Source organism: Podarcis filfolensis (assembly GCF_964270895.1).
Source record: "Podarcis filfolensis genome assembly, chromosome: 1".
NCBI classification, from domain to species: domain Eukaryota; kingdom Metazoa; phylum Chordata; class Lepidosauria; order Squamata; family Lacertidae; genus Podarcis; species Podarcis filfolensis.
Window position 1 is genome coordinate 109,854,972 of NC_139604.1, and position 20,957 is coordinate 109,875,928.

Sequence of the window (20,957 nt, forward strand, 5' to 3'; positions counted from 1 at the left end):
GCACATGCTCAAAACACACTTTCTAACAAGATCAGCTTTGGTCCTAATTAACCTGAGTTATTTCTCAGCTTGTGGTGGGCTAATGAGTGGGTTTCATTTTAAGGAAAACAACAACCTGCCAAAAATCTTTAGACTATTCCTTCCCCTTGCCTCATTTATCAGCTGTAAAAGAATCAGGAAGATGGCTATTAGTAAACAAAGCCCTGCCTGTGCAGCAAGCAAGTTCTTTTTAGCAAACACCAGATTGCACCTGTAAATTACTTTGAATAATAGTTAACACCTCCCAAGAACATTGCAAACATTTACTAATTAATAAAAGTCTCCAACAGAAACAAAGCCTGAGAGGCAAGCAGATGTTTAGCATCCCTAGTTTCCAAATGATATAGAAAATGAAAGCACACCTTCTGTTATCAGGATGCCTTCACAACCGCTTTGGTTTTCTCACTTGGTTCATTTAGTTTCCTCCCATTCCACACCTATGTATATACAGAAGTTAGAACTGGAGATGGAACAACTGATTGGTTCAAAATTGGGAAAGGAGTACGACAAGGCTGTATATTGTCTCCCTGCTTATTTAACTTATATGCAGAATTCATCACACGAAAGGCTGAACTGGATGAATCCCAAGCCAGAATTAAGATTGCTGGAAGAAATATCAACAACTTCAGATATTCAGATGACACAGCCTTGATGGCAGAAAGTGAGGAGGAATTTTTAATGAGGGTGAAAGAGGAGAGTGCAAAATATGGTCTGAAGCTCAACATCAAAAAAACTAAGATCATGGCCACTGGTCCCATCGCCTCCTGGCAAATAGAAGGGGAAGAAATGGAGGCAGTGATAGATTTTACTTTCTTGGGTTCCATGATCACTGCAGATGGTGCCAGCAGTCATGAAATTAAAAGATGCCTGCTTCTTGGGAGAAAAGCAATGACAAACTTAGACAGCATCTTAAAAAGCAGAGACATCACCTTGCCAACAAAGGTCCATATAGTAAAAGCTATGGTTTTCCCAGTAGTGATGTATGGAAGTGAAAGCTGGACCATAAAGAAGGCTGCTTGCCAAAGAATTGATGCTTTTAAATTATGGTGCTGGAGGAGACTCTTGAGAGTCCCATGGACTGCAAGAAGATCAAACCTATCAATTCTGAAGGAAATCAGCCCTAAGTGCTCACTGGAAGGACAGATCCTGAAGCTGAGGCTCCAGTACTTTGGCTACCTCATGAGAAAAGAAGACTCCCTGGAAAAGACCCTGATGTTGGGAAAGATTGAGGGCACAAGGAGAAGGGGACGACAGAGGACAAGATTCTTGGACAGTGTTGCGTGTCGAGGTCCCCAAGCCACCCCCCAAATAACTCACAACGCACACTTAATTTTTGTTTAAGGTTTTTGGCATAATTTTGGCCACAACTTTATTTAAATACAAAACCGTGAGTGGTTGTTTAGGCATTGGTTAAGACTATCTGTCCCCCCGCCTGGGGACAGAACTGACTTCCGGGCACCACCGAAAGACAGTGCGGGGGAAAGCAAGTCGGGGAGAAATGGAGCTGAGTCACAGACCCTCACTTCTCATCCGCATGCTCCCCGAAGGCTTGCCGGCCCTAGTCCCATTCCAGGGATTGGACGAAAAGATGGCAAGCCCCAGGATTCCTTTAACGGAATTCCCTTTCCGCAGCAACCATGGAGGGGCAGGCCCAGCCTATCCTAACCCCTCCTCCACCAATTTATAACCAATGCCTAACCGCCAATCGAGCCCTTTACGCTCGCCGCCAACCACTCACAATCCCAACCCAACCTTCAACCTTGCAGTTACCGCATCCAACCAAACATCATTCCCCAGTACAGAGAGATGTAGTCCATCATTGCAGTAAAGGGCCAGAGCCTTGAAGGTAATATCCAGGTGGGAAATAACCAATCCACCCAAATCCGCCACCTTCTTACACACTGCGGAATTAATGCGCTTCCTGGCCCTTTCAGCAGCCTCAGGTCGAGAAATGCCGTGCCAATTGCGCCTTTGCAGCAATTTTGACCAAAATATTTTAACTGTGGGTATTAAGGTCACCAATTCCCCCAAGTCTCTCTGAATCGTGGAGCGCAAAGTAAAGCAATCATAAGTTGCCACATCGTTCTCCCCCAGCTGAACCACAATTGCCCTGGGGGGGCCATCTGAAAGCCCCCTCTGCTTACTTAGTGGGATGAATTCGCTCCACTGCATTCTGCACCTGGGCATCCACAACACCTGCACATGCTGCGGGAGGCCAAGACCCAGTCCCCTTCCAGACTGCCTAGCTCTGATGCCAGCCCAGTAAACGATGCTGTGCCCCACAATCCAGATGCAGACTGGAGCTAGAAACATGGGCAGGAAGGCCGAGATGGCGCCCCCAGTCCAGACTCGTCAGGGTGCTTGCCAGCTCAGTGCATGATGCTGTGGCCGACAATCCAAATGCGCACAGCTGCTCCTATGAAAAAAGGAATAACAGACAGGCATCAGCACAGGCATCATTGGCGATGCTTCCTGACATAACCTTTGTCAGCGCCAGACTTCCAATGACCCGTATTCACAATCCTGTCTACTAACAGGCCCCAGTGCGCAGCCTTTGCAGCAGCACCTATTTGGAAGGAATGAGGCGTGTTCAGCGGTAGGCAAGCCGCAGGCTGCAATAACTGGCGCACAACGTGAGCAATTAGATGCCTGTCGAACCAGAACCCATTTCTGTGCACTAGGATCGAGCCAGCCCCCAGGGGAACGAAAAGCCAAATATTTCCGGCATCCAATAACAGGGCAAGGGCCCACCTCACCTGTGACTGGAAGCCTGATGGTGGCAACCCTGCTCACTAGGTCTGACTTAGAGCTCCAGACACTTATGACAAGCTCCAAAGCAGATAAGGAAAAGTCCTGAAGCAATAAGCCTCCAAACTCAGCCCCATGCTGGCTCCAACACAATTTCCCCAACCCTCAGTACACCAAAATTACAATGGAATACTGAAATAAGTCTCGTCTTGATCTTGAACCAGCCGACAAGTCTTAACTTGTTGCGGATACTGCATAGGTCAAAGGTTGACCGGCTTCCTGCCTGCTGCCCTGTGAAGGTTGGAGCCTATTCCAACCTTCCGAGACCCTGCACACGACACACTTTTAGAAGGGTCTCTGAAAAATTAAAGCTTTACTCTAGCAGACATTGCAGCGGACTGAATTCTGATAGTTTTAACACTGCATCCGATCTGCAGCAGGAGGGTGAATTACTGCAGGTCCTGCTCAGAGGATGGGGGCAGGTTCCTCTGAATGGCCGAGGACTGCCAGCTAAATTTAAGAAATCAGTCCAGGCCTTCTCATAAGACCTGAAAGCGGATGGGGAAACGTAAGCTACTACTCCTCATAATTATTAATTGTTGCCAAGTGCCACAGGAGCTCCAGAAAATCCGGCTATAGCTGGGCGTCCAGAGCCCAGGATCTGAAGCTCTCCAACTGAAAAAACGGGATAGAGCAACAGCAAAAACATTAGATGATCCTGAAATAAAGCGAGCAGAAACGCAATATTGAACCTTAAGCAGTGCGAAGACTCTGCCAGAGCATGAGGACCATTTTGCCAGGACTCTCACACTGCCTGGTTATCAGACCAAGACAGACCCGACGGCCCCTAAACTCCTCAGTCCAGATGTGAGCTGACACTACAATGGGGAAAACTCGAGAAAAGTTAGGTTACATGTGATTGCCTTGCCCTGCCAGGCTCAAGGCCACTGTACATGATGATGAAGGGACCCCGGGCCATGAGACCACCTGGCCAAGCAGGAATGGAAGGGGCAGCCTGGAGCAATCACCCTGCATGCAAAATTTAACTGACCTAGGAATGATAGGATCTGACAAAGCAACACTTGCTTCAGAGGAAGTATTACAAGAATGACATCCTTCAAGGCAAACAGCTTTTCCACAGGCAAGCAGATGTTTGAGCAACAGTATCCAGCTAGCCCCCAAATACGTTAAAAGGGGCAGTAGGACCCACTGTCCTCCACTGCCAACAGAACACCCAGCTCCTCAGGGAATAAAGGGGCATCTAGTAAGCTAAGCAGAGGCTGGTGTCACATGAACCAGCCAGTAAAATAATCCACATAACGATACCCCCAGTTAAACGAGTCTTGACTCGCAATGTTCAATCCAGAAAGGCGCTAAAGGACTCAAGTGCTGCACAGCCTATTGAGCAACCCACTGGCATCGCCTTATCAATATAAGGACCATCTAATTAAAGCCTAACTACTTAAAATCTTGAGGATGAACCGGCAGCAGCCTAACAGCCGATTCAATATCGCATAATGCCAACAAGGCACCTCCTCCAATTTGTTGGTAAGCTCAACTGTCTGATCCAAAGATGCATATTTCACGGAACAATTCCGGAGGGATAGCACCATTCACTGAGGTGCCTTTGGGATACGATAAATATGGATCAGATGGAATTATATGGGGCTTTCTTAGGGACGATCCCCAAAGGGGATAAATGAAAATCGGGACTAGAAGGAGTATCAAGGGGATCCCACCATACGTCCCAATGCAAGCTGCTTCCTAACCTTCTTTCTGGCTACCACAGGTAGCTCTCTAACTGGCTTTTGAGTTGCTGTATTCTGAGCCACTGGCTGAAAAGCCAGAGGAATCCCAAACCTTGGGAAAAACCCTTCCCACAAGCACAAAGCTACTGACCCATCTAGATAACCTTTTAGCCAGACTTTCAAGGGAGATATTTTTATGGAAATATGGGCGAGAGGTATTGAGTTATTGCTTGCCAGCCCCCGCTTGGGCAAGATGCCCTGCCTTGTGTTGCCACCATGATGTGTAAATTTACAGGGCCAACACTGGCCAGAAACCCTAAAGAAGTCCCAACAAAGCTGCCACCGGGCCAGCTTCCTGCATACCAGCTTCAGGTTCTATTGCTCAGGGAATTTCCATTTGAAATGTGGAGCTGCGCAAGTGGTCCACATGTCCCCGTCCCTGCGATCCTAGCGAGCTAAGGGGATGATGGCAGCCCTGCGTCTAACATTCCCATCATAGTGAATTACCACTTATAGAATAGTGGGGTTGGAATGGACTCCGAGGATCATCTAGTCCACTCTCCCACAATATAAATAATAATAATAATAATAATAATAATAATAATAATAATAATAATAATAATCTATTTGTACCCCGCCCATCTGGCTGGGCTCCCCCAGCCACTCTGGGCAGCTTCCAACAAAATATTAAAATACAGTAATGCATCAAACAGTAAAAGCTTCCCTAAACAGGGCTGCCTTAGATGTCTTCTAAAAGTCTGGCAGTAGACATCTGGTGGGAGGGTGTACCACAGGGCAGGTGCCACTTCCGAGAAGGCCCTCCACCTGGTTCCCTCTAACTTGGCTTCTCACAGTGAGGGAACCACCAGAAAAGCCCTCGGCGCTGGACCTCAGTGTCCGGGTAGAGTGATGAGGGAGCATGCAGCTGTCCCATACAGGGACCAATCCTGCAACCTAGGCATTACCGGCACCGTACGCTGACCAGCTGAGGTATTCGGATGATCCCTAAAGACCTGGAACAGCCTCACCCTGACCCCTGGAGAGGTCCAAGGTGATGTCTGAATCATCATCAGAGCCCAGTGATGATTTACCTGCAAGGAGGTGTAAGCATCATCCCTGCTCCGCTTTTTCCTGCCTCTGAAGACGCTTCCTTCTGGAAGAAGGCACCTGGGGCATCAACAAGTCATCCTCTGCAGGAGAGGCAAGCTCTGGAGGCATCTGCAAAGGCCCTGTCATAGTCTGCAAAAAGAAAAAACCTAAACAATGTGAGGAACAGGTGAAACCAATGCCTTGTGCACCACATGGGGACGCTATTCAGTCCAGAAACGCTGCCAGAGGCCATCAAATTCTAGGGCCAAGCGGGCCAAGCCCTAGGATCACCTGCTAGGCCAGACATAAATGTTTCCAATGAGATAACAAACTCGAGGCAGCCCACCGCCTGTCCAGGTACCCCTGCTTGCCCTTTAGAGGGAAGCACCTCCTCAAGAAACCCAAAGTTCTTTTTGGGAGCAATATCACAAATGGGCCAAACTACCCAGCAACAAAATAGTCCAAAAGGAGCAGCTTGTTTTGCTTTGTTATAACAATGGCTAAGTGGGGGATATGAACCCTGTCTCCCAGGTCCTAGGCCTGTACTCTAGCCACTAAGTCACAATGGCTCGTCTCTAAAATGGCAGTCGCCACTATCAGGGAAAAACAAACTTTAAGAAAATAAACTTGTTCAGAAACAGCATAGTTAAAGAGCATACACAGAGTGCTCATTGGAGGCACAGAGAGCGTCTGGCTCCACTCTGTCTGCCTAAGATATACATTAGCAACAAGTGAGCCTGCAAACAAACAGATACATTCTTATAGAGAGAATGAGTCACACGTCACAGAAACTTAACAATTTACTGTACTGCTAACTGTAGCAGGCTTAGGCTTGAATGATATGTGCAGGCCAAGCAGGCCTCCCTGCTTCTGCTCTCTGCCTTTTTGTCTCATTGCAATATTAAAGGAACTCAAAATACTGCTCCCGGCCAAGGCTAGATTAAAATTCAGCCAACAGCACTGCAATCACCCAAAATAAAGCCAACCTATGAGGATACTATAAACGAAAGTGATTCCAGGCAAGCTGGCAATTTACTGTACTGCTAACTGTAGCAGGCTTAGGCTTGAATGATATGTGCAGGCCATGCAGGCCTTCCTGCTTCTGCTCTCTGCCTTTTTTTGTCTCATTGCAATATTAAAGGAATTCAAAATAGTGCTCCTGCCCAAGGCTAGATTAAAATTTGGCCAACAGCACTGCACACACCCAAAATAAAGCCAACCTATGGGGATACTATAAATGAAAGTGATTCCAGGTAAGCTGGGAACAGCCCTGACTAGCCCCACAATTAAACAGGCGAAAATGGGGAAAATCTTTTTGCAAAAGAAAGCCCTGAATGGGGGCTCTCTCCCTATTGGGAAAAGCAAGCAAAGGAGGATTATGCCCAGGCAGCGCTCACAGGTACAGGGAGAATCTTCCCAAAGGGCAGGGTAAGGGGTGGGGTGGGAAATCAAACAGAAAAAAGGGGGGAATTAAATTAATTAAGGGACTAGAGAAGATTAAAAAGAAGGGGAAAATAAAGAAATGTAACCAGACAATGAGACAATGAGAAGATCGCTCCACTGCCCTCCAGACGGTCCAAGTGCTCCAGGTGATCCGTTGCACGCAGCAAAGAGAAAGCTCCAGGCTGCCTGCACAGTATTTAAACATTTTACCCCTCCCACCAAAATTGCAACATAACTTTTACCCCAGCAACCCAGTGAACCAATCACTGCCCCAGGCCATCTTTAGAGACCCTGCCTGGTAACAGAGGGGTGGCTCAGCAGACCCCACCACAACACGTGCTCTCCATGAAGGAGAACCCGCTTTCTCGAAACTACAAACATGAGTTTTACCAAGCTATGGGAGGCAGTGGAAGAGTGCCTGGCGTGCTCTGGCCCATGTGGGTCACAAAGAGTCGGACACGACTAAACGACTAAACAACAACAAAACACAGCAGTAGATGTTGTGCATTGCAGGCAAAGGTCCAGGGCCGGCCCCTGGCATTTTCAGGTAGGTCTGAGGAAGTCAGTGTAGACAATGCTGAGCTAGATGGACCTGGCATTCAAAATGGAGCTGGCGTTTGTGTCTCTTAACCTGGTTTCCTGAGAGGCACTGGTGAGTGGATAGAAAGGTGCCATTTTGACTCCCCCAATGCCATTATGTCAAAATGCTGACTGGCCCATAGATGCTACCCTCAGTAGCACTGTTGCTGAATACTGCGGTGCTGCTGCCAGTAAGCCCAGTAGGTGAGGCGCCCACACCAATGGCGGTTGGTGACCCATGGATGGCACTTTCTTTGGGCATCCATGAATTTGGAGGCAGTGCTGGACCTTAGTCACTGGCATTCATGCTTCTCATAAAATGCTTAACATCTAGACAACGGTCCCTTTGTCCAAGGTGGGGGGGGGGCAGCTCTGAGTAATATACCAGTGAAGGAGAGAGGAGGGAAATGAAGTGCTGAAATCTACTGAGCAGCCACTCTAGTGCATCAATGTGCTGGCCCAATTTTTTTTGTTTAACCCACAGTTTTTACATGAATCACAGCACCTGTCAGCATGGTCAGACATCATTGCCTCACATGGTTGAACTAAGCCATTGTCAAAATAAGAAAGCTAATAATATTATATGGCTTCTCGCTGCATTCAGGCTTGGTTAGTCCCTGCCTGGAATCTTTCTTCACAAAGTTGGTTAATTCACAAGGTAGAGACTGGCTGGTCGCTTGATTGAAGTATAATGTGAATTTCTTTCCCATGGAACCATCTTGCAATCCCAGCATTTCCTGCCTGGTGCAGAACTTGCTTCAAGCTTTATTTCACAGGTTAGTTCTCATTCATTCATAAGAGATCCATGAGTGTAAACTTGACCCATTGCTTTGCATGGATTATCCATAGCAAACAATTGTAATGAGAGGAATTGAACGTGGCTCTGTATTTATTAAAGAAATTACAAGCTGTCGCTTTTTTCAAGTACCTTGTGTGTACTCAAAATTAATATGTTGATGTTAACACAGATTTTCAGTATCAAGGACTGCTTCTCATAATTGCCCTATTCCAAATATATACTTTCATGGCTTTGCATGATGACTTTAGAATCACCAGTATTATGCATGTTCAACAATGTTTTCTTTATCTTAGAAATACCTTCCGAGGTTTCAACCTGCTCTTAAAATTGTATTGCTTCCAAAGACAATAGAATATATTCCAATGACATTGTACTACAATGAAGGGTAGGCTGAAAATATTCTAAATAAATAAATAAGCAAATCCATTCTGTCCTGTTTCTGCATTTGTAATCTGCATTTTTTTAAATTTTTTTTTAACATTCACGCAAAACTTCACGTCCAATTGCATATCTGAATACATATTTTGTCTGGGTGTATGCATTTTTAAATGATTTTCATCCCTTCATCCATCCAACCCCCAAATTCAAATTTTAGGCTATTTAAGATGAGCTTTCTCTCACCTTAAAATCTGAAAGGAGATGTTGACTTGCACTGCTCAACTAGGTATTATATTAGCTGTGTAGTCAACTTAAAGGTAAAGGGACCCCTGACCGTTAGGTCCAGTCATGGACGACTCTGGGGTTGCGGCACTCATCTTGCTTTATTGGCCGAGGGAGCCGGCGTACAGCTTCCGGGTCATGTCTGGCGAATCAGAGCAGAAACACCATTTACCTTCCCACCGGAATGGTACCTATTTATCTACTTGCACTTTGACGTGCTTTTGAACTGCTAGGTTGGCAGGAGCTGGGACCGAGCAACGGGAGCTCACCCCATCGTGGGGATTCGAACCGCTGGCCTTCTGATCGGCAAGCCTGAGGGGCTCAGTGGTTTAGACCACAGCGCCACCTGCGTCCCTTATCCATTTGGAATGCAAGGTTTATGGAAATCATGGGGTTAAGCCCAGATGACAGTGACCTGTGGAACCTAGGAAGCTGTTCTATACTGAGTACGACTCATTTGTCCCTCTAGCTGAGTATTGTCTAAACTGACTGGCAGTGGGTCTTCTGGGTTTCAGACAGGGTTTTCTTCCAGCCGTACCTGGAGATGCCAAGGATTTAAGCTGGGACCTTCTGAATGCCAAGCAGATGTTCTGCCCCTGAGATGCAGCCCTTCCCATGTAGAGGGAGGAGTGTATTCTTAAACTTAATACATAACATTGAAGTGGCTTCACCGACAAAACGAAATAAAGGTCAAGGGAGTGCCAGTGCATCTACCCATAGTTTCTCCCATGTGCATCATAGTTACATAATGTCATCATGCTAATCATGTGGTCACTGACTGTCTGGGAGCATGACGTGAAGGAGGAACCATCAGAGGATTCCACAGGAAAAGTTCATATCCACCTCTTATATCTAGTAAAAGACACAACCACGGCAACTAGATTCTTTCTTCATTTGATTTGCAATTAAAATGCACTATATTAATTTTATATTGTATGTCCGTCATTGTAACTCACCCATGGGCGTACAAAAGTCATTCTTTCAATAGGGAAGATCATTGTTTCTCTCATGATCTCTTCCTGGAGAACATCACTTTCTTAACACTATTAATATCTCTAGCAAGGAAGGTGGCTGGCAAAATTGGCTTGTCAGTTCCAAAATCATGTCCTTTAATAACACTAATCACAAGAAAGCATGGAATATTCAGGACATTTTATTTATTTATTGCTCAGGGCTTTGTGTATGGGGTCACTTATTAAAGTTCTCTGGAATAAGCCCAGGGATCAATGAGGACTGGAATAAAACTCACAGCTGTGAGTCATACAAGAAGATGTGAGTCATATCATATATCGGGTCGATGAGGCCCCACCTGACTAGAGCACGAGGAAGCGTCCTGATCTAGGTACAGACCCATGAATGCATTGTTTGGTGATCACTTTAACAATACACAGCATCTTTCAGTTTCTGCATCTGCCTTCCTGTGAACTGCTCTGCAAAGTCTGACAAGAGTCGGATGCCTCCTGCAGAGCAAGCCGTGAAGCAGTGGAAATTCCCCGAGAGATAGCATAGTTGCTACTTCACTTCCCCCAACTCGAGACATAGGCTCTGTGCCATTAGTGACTTCATGACGCGACGCACAGGAATGTATTTCATGCAGAATTTCCTGTCCAGGAAACACAGTGCAGAAAGTTGCACCTGTTTAATTTCTGTCGTGCAAGCGTTAAAGACAAATTGATTCTGTCAAAGAAAAACCAGAAAGTCAATGCTATGTGTGCAGCGTAGAGCTAGCGAGGGAGGAGGAAAAGCTCTGATTAAAACTTGGCAGCTGTGTCAGGTAGCTCAGGGTGTAGCAAGCAATCTATGCCCCCTTTAAGTCCATTCTTCTTTGACTTGGGGGGCATGTTGGATGAGAAGGAATTCACCAGCTTCCACTGAAATGGCCCTTCCAGTCCAAATAAGATTCAAACCCTGATGCATGGCAAGTTGACTTCAATAAAACCTAGTTTGCCGTTTTACCTCCACAGTCGGAGGCAGTATGCTGGGATACACTGCATGTTGTCCCTGCTTTCATGCTTCCTACAGCCATCTAGATCAGGCATAGGCAAACTCGGCACTCCAGATGTTTTGGGACTACAACTCCCATCATCCCTAGCTAACAGGACCAGTGGTCAGGGATGATGGGAGTTGTAGTCCCAAAACATCTGGAGTGCCGAGTTTGCCTATGCCTGATCTAGATGGGCCACTGCTGAGAATAGGATGCTGACTAAAGTGTTTTGATGCAGTAGGGCTTTGCTTTGGTTTCTATATATTTAACAAAAACAAGGTTCCTTACTGTTCACTAAAAAAATAGGAAACTGAACCCCCCCCTCCAGTAAAAGAGGGAACAAATTTGTACAAAAATTGCCCATGCAAATTTGTGTGCATAGATATAAAACTCAAATTGGTAGGATTTAAATTTTGATGGCTGAAAGGTCTTGCCTCCCTCCAAGCCTGCAATACCAATAACTTCTCCTTATACAGAAGGCCAATAGGCATATTCATAGGATTGCCCACCCCAAAAGAATCTCTTCTCCTTCATCTGATTTGCAGTCTGCAGCACAAAGGAAATTGCAACTATCTTAATCGTTGTAAATGGAACCACTCTTTAATGTCTTAGGCAGAAGAACAGCCTGTTATGCATTGCAGGCTGAAGTCAGGCTATATACATGCAATGCAGACCTAGGCCTTCAGGCCTCCTGAAGCTCAGGAGCTTCATCTGCATAACAAAAGACAGAGAGGATTCAAAAACCCTCCAGTTACGTTGCTAGTAGCTGGCAGGCTGCCAATCCCTGCTGAGATAGGGCCAGTGTTGTGATTCGCTAATTGCAGCATTAAGGTGACCTATCACAGGCAGTGTGTGTGTTTTTGCCTGGGCTGGCTTAATAATAATAATAATAATAATAATAATAATAATAATAATAATAATAAATTTTAATTATACCCCACCCTCCCCAGCTAAGACTGGGCTCAGGGTGGCTAACATCAGGTATAAAAACAATTGATTAAAATACAACTTAAAATGCAGCCTCGTTTTAGTGGAAGCCCAGATCAAAAACTGTTTGGGGGGAGAAAATGTCAGATCTTCACCAAGGCCAACTATCCAGACTGGTCCTACATGGGCCAGAAAAAAGCCAGGGAAGTCCCCAAATAGGGGTTCCATCACAGAAGGAAAAGGAAAGAGGAGGGGAGGATCAGGTTGATTATATATATAAGGTATATATATATTGGGCCAAGTGTCCCTGTTTGTCATTCTTGTTCCTCATGTTCCAATAAATCCGTTTTGAGCTGAATCTCAGTCTTGGGTCTTGCTCGAAACCACCTACACTTCACAGCCCATCTTAAAATGCTGGTCGTAGTGGTGGGAATTATCTGTGCTGCAGCAATGAGAATGGGAAAGCCCACAAGATTGCAGGAGACTGCAGCCAGCACGCTCTGCAACTTTTATTGCCAGTGGTCACCTCTGTGTCTTATTTTCACTTATATACCACTTAATTGCCAAAGTAACTTAAGAACGTAAGAAAACCAGAAGACCCTGCTTATTCAGGGCAATGGCCCATCTAAGTCCAGCATCCTGTTCTCACAGAGGCCACCCGGATGCCTGCCAGAAGCATTCAAGAGGACCACATACAAGAGCAATCTCCTCTTTTGTGGTTTCTAGCAGCTGATACTCAGAACCCCATTACTACCTCCACGTCTAAGGCCATATCCATGCAACACATTTAAATCACCCTTATACCACTTTAAGGGTCATGACTTCCCCCAAAGAATCCTGGAAAGTGTAGTTTATTAAAAATGCTGGGAACTGTAGGTCTGTGGGGTCAGCATCCTTAATAAACTACACTTCCCAGAATTCTCTGGTAAAGTAATAACATGTCAAAGTGACAGCCAAGCTGAGCCTTTCTCTTTGGCATACACAAGCCCAACACACAAGGAGTTCGTTTCACAAGGGAGCATTGAAGCAATTTCCCCTCTCTTTGCAACTTGAAGTCCTGCAGACTAGGAAAAGCTTGGTCTTAGGCTGCCCAAAAAGAAAGCATTTGGAAAATGTGAATAGATTCTGCCTGGATACCAGAATTCATGTGCTTTGACAAGAGAGGGTTTTGCCTAAGCCAAGCTATAGCTAGACAGTGAGTCTTCTAACCAACCGATTCCCTGAACAACATCAGGCAAAGGGTTTTATGAAAGATGATGCAATTTGCGGGATATTAGCTAATTTATTCTGGTAACTCACACAAAATTAAAGTTTGATGGCTGTCTCCTGTCTAGAAACCCACAATAAACAAACCATTAAATAATTCTTTAATATCAACTTACCGTGCACACTATAAAGTGGCACATTATTTTTTGTAAAATGGATCATTTATAATTTTAATCCAATGTGTTACCTCTGTAGTTTGCTATAAAATGGAAAGTAATGCAATTATGTCTAATCAGCTAGAGCAAAGGGTGGCATTGATAACAACATTAGCACAGGTTTTTTTTATTATAAATATTGCTTTCAAGCTGAGATCAAGAAGTTACTTTTTCAGTGTGTTCTGCTATGATTCATAATTTGTTTTATTGACTTAGCTTTGGATCCTGAAGCAGTTTTGTCTCTAGCTAAAAAGGTGAAAACCTTAAAAATGCTTTCTTGTTGATTAAAATTAACATTTAACAGCTGTTTTGTTCCAGTACACATACTTTTTGACCTCTGTGTTAAAATAAGCAGGTGGTTCAACACTATTGTCAATATTATTATAAGTATAAAGAAGCTACTGCTATTTAAAGCTGGGAAATGTGCATTCATTATCAAACCTATTATTAGCTTTTATACTTGTTTTAAAAAAAAATTGCTGGAATGATTTCTGTGTCAGTGTAAATACAGTTTCTCCCCTGCATGTGTTTAAGAACATTCTTTGCTACATAGTGAGAGAGAAAATGAAGTAAAATCTGCTTGTAAATATGGATCAGCTGAGGTGGTGGGAGAAGGATGTTAATGCAATAGTAGATATTTAAAACTCAACATTTCCATAGATCAGAAGCAGCTGCATGTTGCTTTTGTACTTCTGGGGTTCAAATGAGAACAGGTCTTAGAACTATGTAAAAAGCCCAAAATATATTAGCGCAATATTATTGTTATAAATATTGCTTTCAAGCTGAGATCAAGAAGTTACTTTTTCAGTGTGTTCTGCTATGATTCATAATTTATGTTTTATTGACTTAGCTTTGGATCCTGAAGCAGTTTTGTCTTTAGCTAAAAAGGCGAAAACCTTAAAAATGCTTTCTTCTTGATTAAAATTAACATTTAACAGCTGTTTTGTTCCAGTACACATACTTTTGGACCTCTGTGTTAAAATAAGCAGGTGGTTCAACACTACAGTGGTACCTCTGGTTACGTACTTAATTCGTTCCGGAGGTCCGTTCTTAACCTGAAACTGTTCTTAACCTCAAGCACCACTTTAGCTAATGGGGACTCCTGCTGCCGCCGCGTCCCCAGAGCATGATTTCTGTTCTCACCCTGAAGCAAAGTTCTTAACCCGAGGTACTATTTCTGGGTTAGCGGAGTCTGTAACCTGAAGCGTATGTAACCTGAGGTACCACTGTATTGTCCTTATCAGTGTTTTCCCACCTAAAGAAAAGGTTGATTTGTGTTAGCACTAGTAGCAGTGCAAAGTGAAATGCTTTTCTGAACGATGTAATAGAAAAGGGACAGGAGCTTTTAGAAGGTCTAAGGCAGCCACCATGTTCATTTTCTTGTTCTGCCTCAACTTTTCACACAAAGTTTATTTTTTTATGCAGCAAATCGCCTCCTAGAAAATGCTTTCAGAAGCTGTTCCTATCAAAGTGGAGCCAAATAACAATATTCATGCAAATTTCACTTTGGTGAGAATATTGCATATTCAAACAATTGCCAAGCGGAACTGAGAATCAAGCACTGCAGATTTGCATCGAGTGTGACCTTTGTCACTTTGAACATGATTTGTAACAAGAATTTAAGTGGCAAGTGGATGAAACAGCTGTAGTTCATAGTTTAGCATGCTATCAATATTTTACAGTGAAATGGTGTCATGTCTGTTGTTCTTAAAGTGGAAAAAAGGGACAAAAGTGGGTTGGAAATGGCAAAGTTACAACGATGGGAGCTGTGTACGAATCCACAATTTTGGATATTCTTGCTGGGAAGCTGACTTGCTTTCACAGGTTTCTTTCACAGCCTCTTGCAAGAGATAGTGGTGACCAACCATTTGGACAGCTTTAAAAGAGGATAATAGATTAGACAAATTCATGAAATATAAGGCTATCAGTAGCTACTAACCACAATGGCTACGCTCTGCCTCTACTGTTGGATGCCACATGCCTCTGCATGCCAGGTTCTGGTAGTCACAAGTGGGGAGACCAGCAGACTTGTCTCCAAAAAATTTTACACATCACTTGGGAAGACAGGTGAACTAATACCAGTGTACTGGAAGAAGCAAAGATCACCAGTGTTAAAGCAATGATTCTTCAACATCTACTTCGTTGGACTGGTCATGTTGTTTGGATGCCTCATTATCATCTTCCAAAGCAACTATTCTATTCTGAACTTAAAAATGGAAAGTGTAATGCTGGTGGTCAACAAAAGAGGTTTAAAGACTGTCTCAAGGCAAATCTAATAAAAAAGTAGTATAAACAACAACAATTGGGAAACACTTGCCTGCGAGTGCTCCAGTTGGAGAACAGCCATTACCAAAGGTGTCATGGGCTTTGAAGACGCTTGAACTCAGGGCACAAGAGAGAAATGTGCTAAGAGGAAGGCACGCTTGGCAAATCCACACCGTGATCAGCTCCCGCCCGGAAACCAATGTTCCCACTGTGGAAGGACATGCGGATCCAGAAGTGGCCTCCACAGTCATTTACGGACTCATTGTAAAAACTGTGTTTATAGAAGACAATCTTACTCGGCTATGAGTGATCACCAAAGAAGAAAAGCAGGCTTTCCATGAACATCTGTTTGCCCACTATGAGAACAAGATGTTGGACTAGATAAGGCCTGATCCAGCAGACTCTTCTAATGTTCTTATTATCTCTGCAGCAGCTATGCATGATAGTAAGAAATACCACAATTCCACATATGTCTACTCAGAAGTAAGCCCTGTTGACTTCAGAAGAACTTACACCCTGGGAAGTGGTTGTAAGTGGACAGTCTGACAGTGCTATCCTAACCATGTCTTTTTCAAAGTAAGTCCCATTGAATTTAATGGGTCTTAGGTAAGTGGGGTTAGGATTGCAGCCTAAGTAAATGAAGATTTCTTCAGCTAAAGGGTTTACAGGATGATAAAAGCTGATGGTTAAATTCCCACTGGCTTGTTCTGTAACTCAATAACCATTCTAAAAAAAGCAAAGGAATTATTCTTTCTTTCTTACTTTTAAGAAGATGGGCTCTCTATTAACCTTTCAGGAGCAGAAAGCTCTGGAGTTCAAAACAGCTATTGCTAATTTCCGCTTATACTCTCAAAGGCTCTCATAGCCAGCAGATGCCAGTTTGGGTCATAAAATTTAAAGGATGAAAAAGCCATTTCCCAGCTTTTTTGATTGTTAGTTATTTAACACCATTCGTGTCTATGGATCTTTCTGTGAGTGGACTTTCATACCCTTTCCTGATTGTTCTTTCTAATCACAATAATCAATGAAGGAGCCTTAGTCTTTGCCCTGAGCCTATTGCAATGCAGTTATCAGAATACCATAGGACTACCACCCTCTCAATAAGACAATTGTGTGAACATCTCACAATGATTTATTTATAATGAAATATATATATAGCTGTGGTCCCCGGACATTTAATGGTCTATTGATCCCTGTGCCACCACTGTGCTCGCTTCCTGGCTGCCACCAACCAGTTACTCTCTGGTAAAACACGGAGTCCAGGCAGTTGTTAAAAGTGAACCCAAAAAACCAAGTTTATTTAATAGACATTAACAAGGTTATGGTTTCTCCGATAATATTCCTGTCAGAATCTTAACTTTAGTTTCTTTTCCGGCCTATACCTTCCTAATACCTTCTGACTGATTATCTCAACTGTTTGACTGACTCCTCTTAACAAATTCTCTCACTCTCTCATACCAGACTAGCCCAACCCACAGACTTATCTTATCTTCTAACTCCACCCTAACCCTAACTCTAACCCTAACTCTAACTCTCCCCCTGGGTTCCCATTGGTTGGTCATTTTACAATTAGTTAACCCTTTCCCTATGAACCCAGTATGATGTCACACGCCACATCAGCCTACCCCACAAGTGTACTGACAACAGGGATGGACAACACCATAAAAGTGAAATATTTAGAAATATAATATGAAATATTTAGATATATATTTAGAAATATAAGCTGGCTTGCAATTAAACCTTGCAGTTCTCTTCTTTGCTTTCACTAGGGGTGGGGTCTTGAGAAAACCTTGCAATCTTCAGACAGCCCTGCATTCCTCTTCATAATTGACAGGTGTGGTCTTATTATTGAGAATACCTTGCTGCCTTCAGACATTCATAATTGTTGTTTTTTCAATATTTTTTATTAAATTTTGTTTTTCATTTTAGAATATTCATTTAAACAACCTTAAAATATCAATGACTTCCCTTCTTCTCTTTCCATGGTTTATTTTGCCTAACATAAATCCCTGCATGTTTTACATAAACTAAACCATTCAGTATTCCATTATTACATCCATCAAAACTTACACTGTTGAATTTATCTTAATGTTGTCAGTGTTTTCAAGTGTACACAATTTCCCCCCACATAATCAACAAACATTTTCCAATCTTCATTAAAAATATGTGCTTCTTCTTCTCTTATTCTATTTGTTAGGTCTGCAAGCTGCACATTTTCTATCAGTTTAAGTTGCCATTCTTCTTTAGTTGGTACCTCACTCGTTTTCCATTTTGGGGCTAACAAAACACAGGCCGCAGTAGTGGGATACATAAATAACCTTTTTTGACATGTGGGAATTTCTGTCTGAATTATCCCTAACAAAAAGGACTCTGGTGTTTTTTTTTTGGAAAAGTACTTTTAAACATTTTTTTTCAATTCATTATGAATTATTTTCCAATATTCCTTTTATCCTTTTACAGGTCCACCACATATGATAGAATGTACCCTCAGGGTACTGAGGGAATGTTGCAGAAAAGAAACTTCAGGGACAATGAGTGGAATTGGCTACCATCCAACAGCATCACCCAGGCACCTCCACTAGCTTCTGTCTCATGACTTCATCAGCTAGCTTCATCCTGCCATCTCCCATGGCTTTCATCTATTCATCTACATATCCACCGGTTTTCTTTCACACGGGACATTCACATGCATGCACACAGCATTTGCACTGACCGCATTAGAAACCTCCCACCCATCCACCCACATGCAGCAGACATCCATGAAAAACATTCATTCATTCATCCATTCATCATTTTATTTGTATCCCACCTTTCCCTAGTTGAAACAGTGTTCAAGGCAGCTTACAACATGACAAGATTTACGTAATTACCAACATCAAAAAGTCATAAGCAATAAATAAAACACATCAAAAAGTACACAACCAAATGGAAAACCATTTCCACATAAATCGTAAAATCTAAAACTAAGAATACAGCATTAATATCAATCACAATTTAAAATGACATAGATAAAAAATAAAAGCAATTAAAAAATAAAAATGGAGCCCTCTCTGCCCAGCAGCAGCAGCAGCAGTCCTTTATGGAGCCTGTCAGGCCCCACCCCAAGCCAGGTGGAGAGAAGCAGGGCGGGGCTTCAGGCTCCCAACAGACACATTCACTCACCATTCACTCTCCATTCATTCACATTCATGCTCCAGCTTCAACTTACAAAAATCCACCGGCTTCTGCTGGCCAATTTCAAAAGATGAAAATGATCAGCCTGCTTCAGCCTTACAGCATCCGCCAACTTCCAAATACAAGCTCCACTAGGTCCATCAGAAGATACCGGCAAGCTTCTGACCATGGGTAAAGCTATAATCCCACTCAGCAAGTGAGCTTACCTTGTTATTACTCCATAACATTCTGCTTCCAGAAGATCACCTCTTTCCATCTGCCAATTTGCCTGCTGCAGGTGGAAGAAGATAGGAGAATGCTTTATGCCACAGTCATTGTCCTCTGTGTTCTGTGGGGAAGAGAAAAGTGCTTCCCCTTTAGCCTACCAGCTTTTCTCATGGCCCATCTTTGTATCCGCTGTGTTGCCATCTGCTTTTGTGACATCACAGACAGTACTCAGCCAATGGCAACAGAGGGAGATGCACCATCACAATCTCTTCAGGTCTCACAATTGCAGGCACACCTCAGCAGTCAGGCCATTGGTCCACTTAGCTCAGTAACATCCACAAAAGCAGTGGCTTTTCCAGCCCCATCTGGAGATGCCGGGGTTTGAACCTGGGACCTTCTGCATTCAAAGCTGGTGTTCTACCACTGAGCTATTGTGCTTCCCCATTAATTGTATAGAAATTGTGTAGGAAGGAAGAATACAGACAGGGTGATCATTGCTGTTCTTCTGCCACTTGAAGCAATGGCAATAGGTTTTTTTCCCCATTAAAAAAAGAGAGAGAGAAAGAAAGACTCCAACCTTCTCACCTGCTGTTTTTTACATTGTAGAACAATTCTAGGGACTTGTTTTTCTGGCCCACTTTGTCCTGACGGGAAGCCTGTTGGCAAAGGACCAGTCATGCCATTTGACAATGTCATTTTCATAACACTGAACAAATCTTCCTAACAAATGCGTAAAGTGCTTTGTCTAGGTTATTAAGTTAGTCTTCCCTAAAGGATCAATAAACAGAAATATAAGTGCATAATCATAATTTATAAAACTTCTAATCTTTTTAACTGCTATAATAATCTTTTAGGAGCCATGGTGGGCAAGAGATTGGCTGTGGGGCACTTCTGTGGTGCGTGTTCTGGTTTATGTGACTTGAATATTTACAAAATGTTGATTCCTTCCTCCCGCTGCAAGTTGGAGAAGAAGAAAAAGCAAACTCGGAGACTGGTAACTATCAGAAACCCAGGTCTGACTGTGTAACACATATAACACACATATATGACTCCTTTATGAATACTATATATGAATATGATAGTATATGAATATATATGAAGATTATGGTATTAATTCATATTATAATATGAATATAACTGTATACATACAAAGACAGTCTGGTTTTCTCATCTGTTTTAGGTAATTTGAATTTGTTGTTGTTTAGTCATTTAGTCGTGTCCAACTCTTCGTGACCCCATGGACCAGAGCACGCCAGGCACTCCTGTCTTCCACTGCCTCCCACAGTTTGGACAAGCTCATGCTGGTAGCTTCGAGAACACTGTCCAACACTATCCAACCATCTTGTCCTCTGTCGTCCCCTTCTCCTTCTGCCCTCCATCTTTCCCAACCTCAGGGTCTTTTCCAGGGAGTCTTCTCTTCTCATGAGGTGGCCAAAGTATTGGAGCCTCAGCTTCAGGATCTGTCCTTCCAGTGAGCACTCAGGGCTGATTTCCTTAAGAATGGAGAGGTTTGATCTTCTTGCAGTCCATGGGACTCTCAAGAGTCTCCTCCCGCACCATAATTCAGAAGCATCGATTCTTTGGCGATCAGCCTTCTTTATGGTCCAGCTCTCACTTCCATACATCACTACTGGGAAAACCATAGCTTTAACTATACATATTTAATTTTAATTATGGACTCCAAAAACAGCTGTATAGTTACTTAACATATTTATATTTTTCTTTTTAGCATTATTCTGTTATAGTACCTGGGAATTAGAGTGACCATATAATCAAGAAGATCTGTTTAATCAGCCTGGAATCTGCCTGGTATGGGTTATAAGAGGGCCAGTGTGGAGATCAAACAGGGTCCGCGGACGTTTGATGGTCTATCG

At 43.4% G+C, this 20,957-nt stretch overlaps 1 long non-coding RNA gene across 3 annotated transcripts in view; it reads right to left on the reverse strand.

Annotated features, from left to right (window-relative positions):
* LOC310766362 overlaps nucleotides 1–19,268 on the reverse strand; it is a 92,164-nt gene extending 72,896 nt beyond the window's left edge. For all 3 annotated transcript variants that reach the window (XR_014550095.1, XR_014550096.1, XR_014550097.1), the window contains exon 1: nucleotides 19,083–19,268. This is a non-coding gene — a long non-coding RNA (uncharacterized lncRNA). The remainder of the gene's footprint in view (nucleotides 1–19,082) is intronic.
* Nucleotides 19,269–20,957: the final 1,689 nt, after the last annotated feature.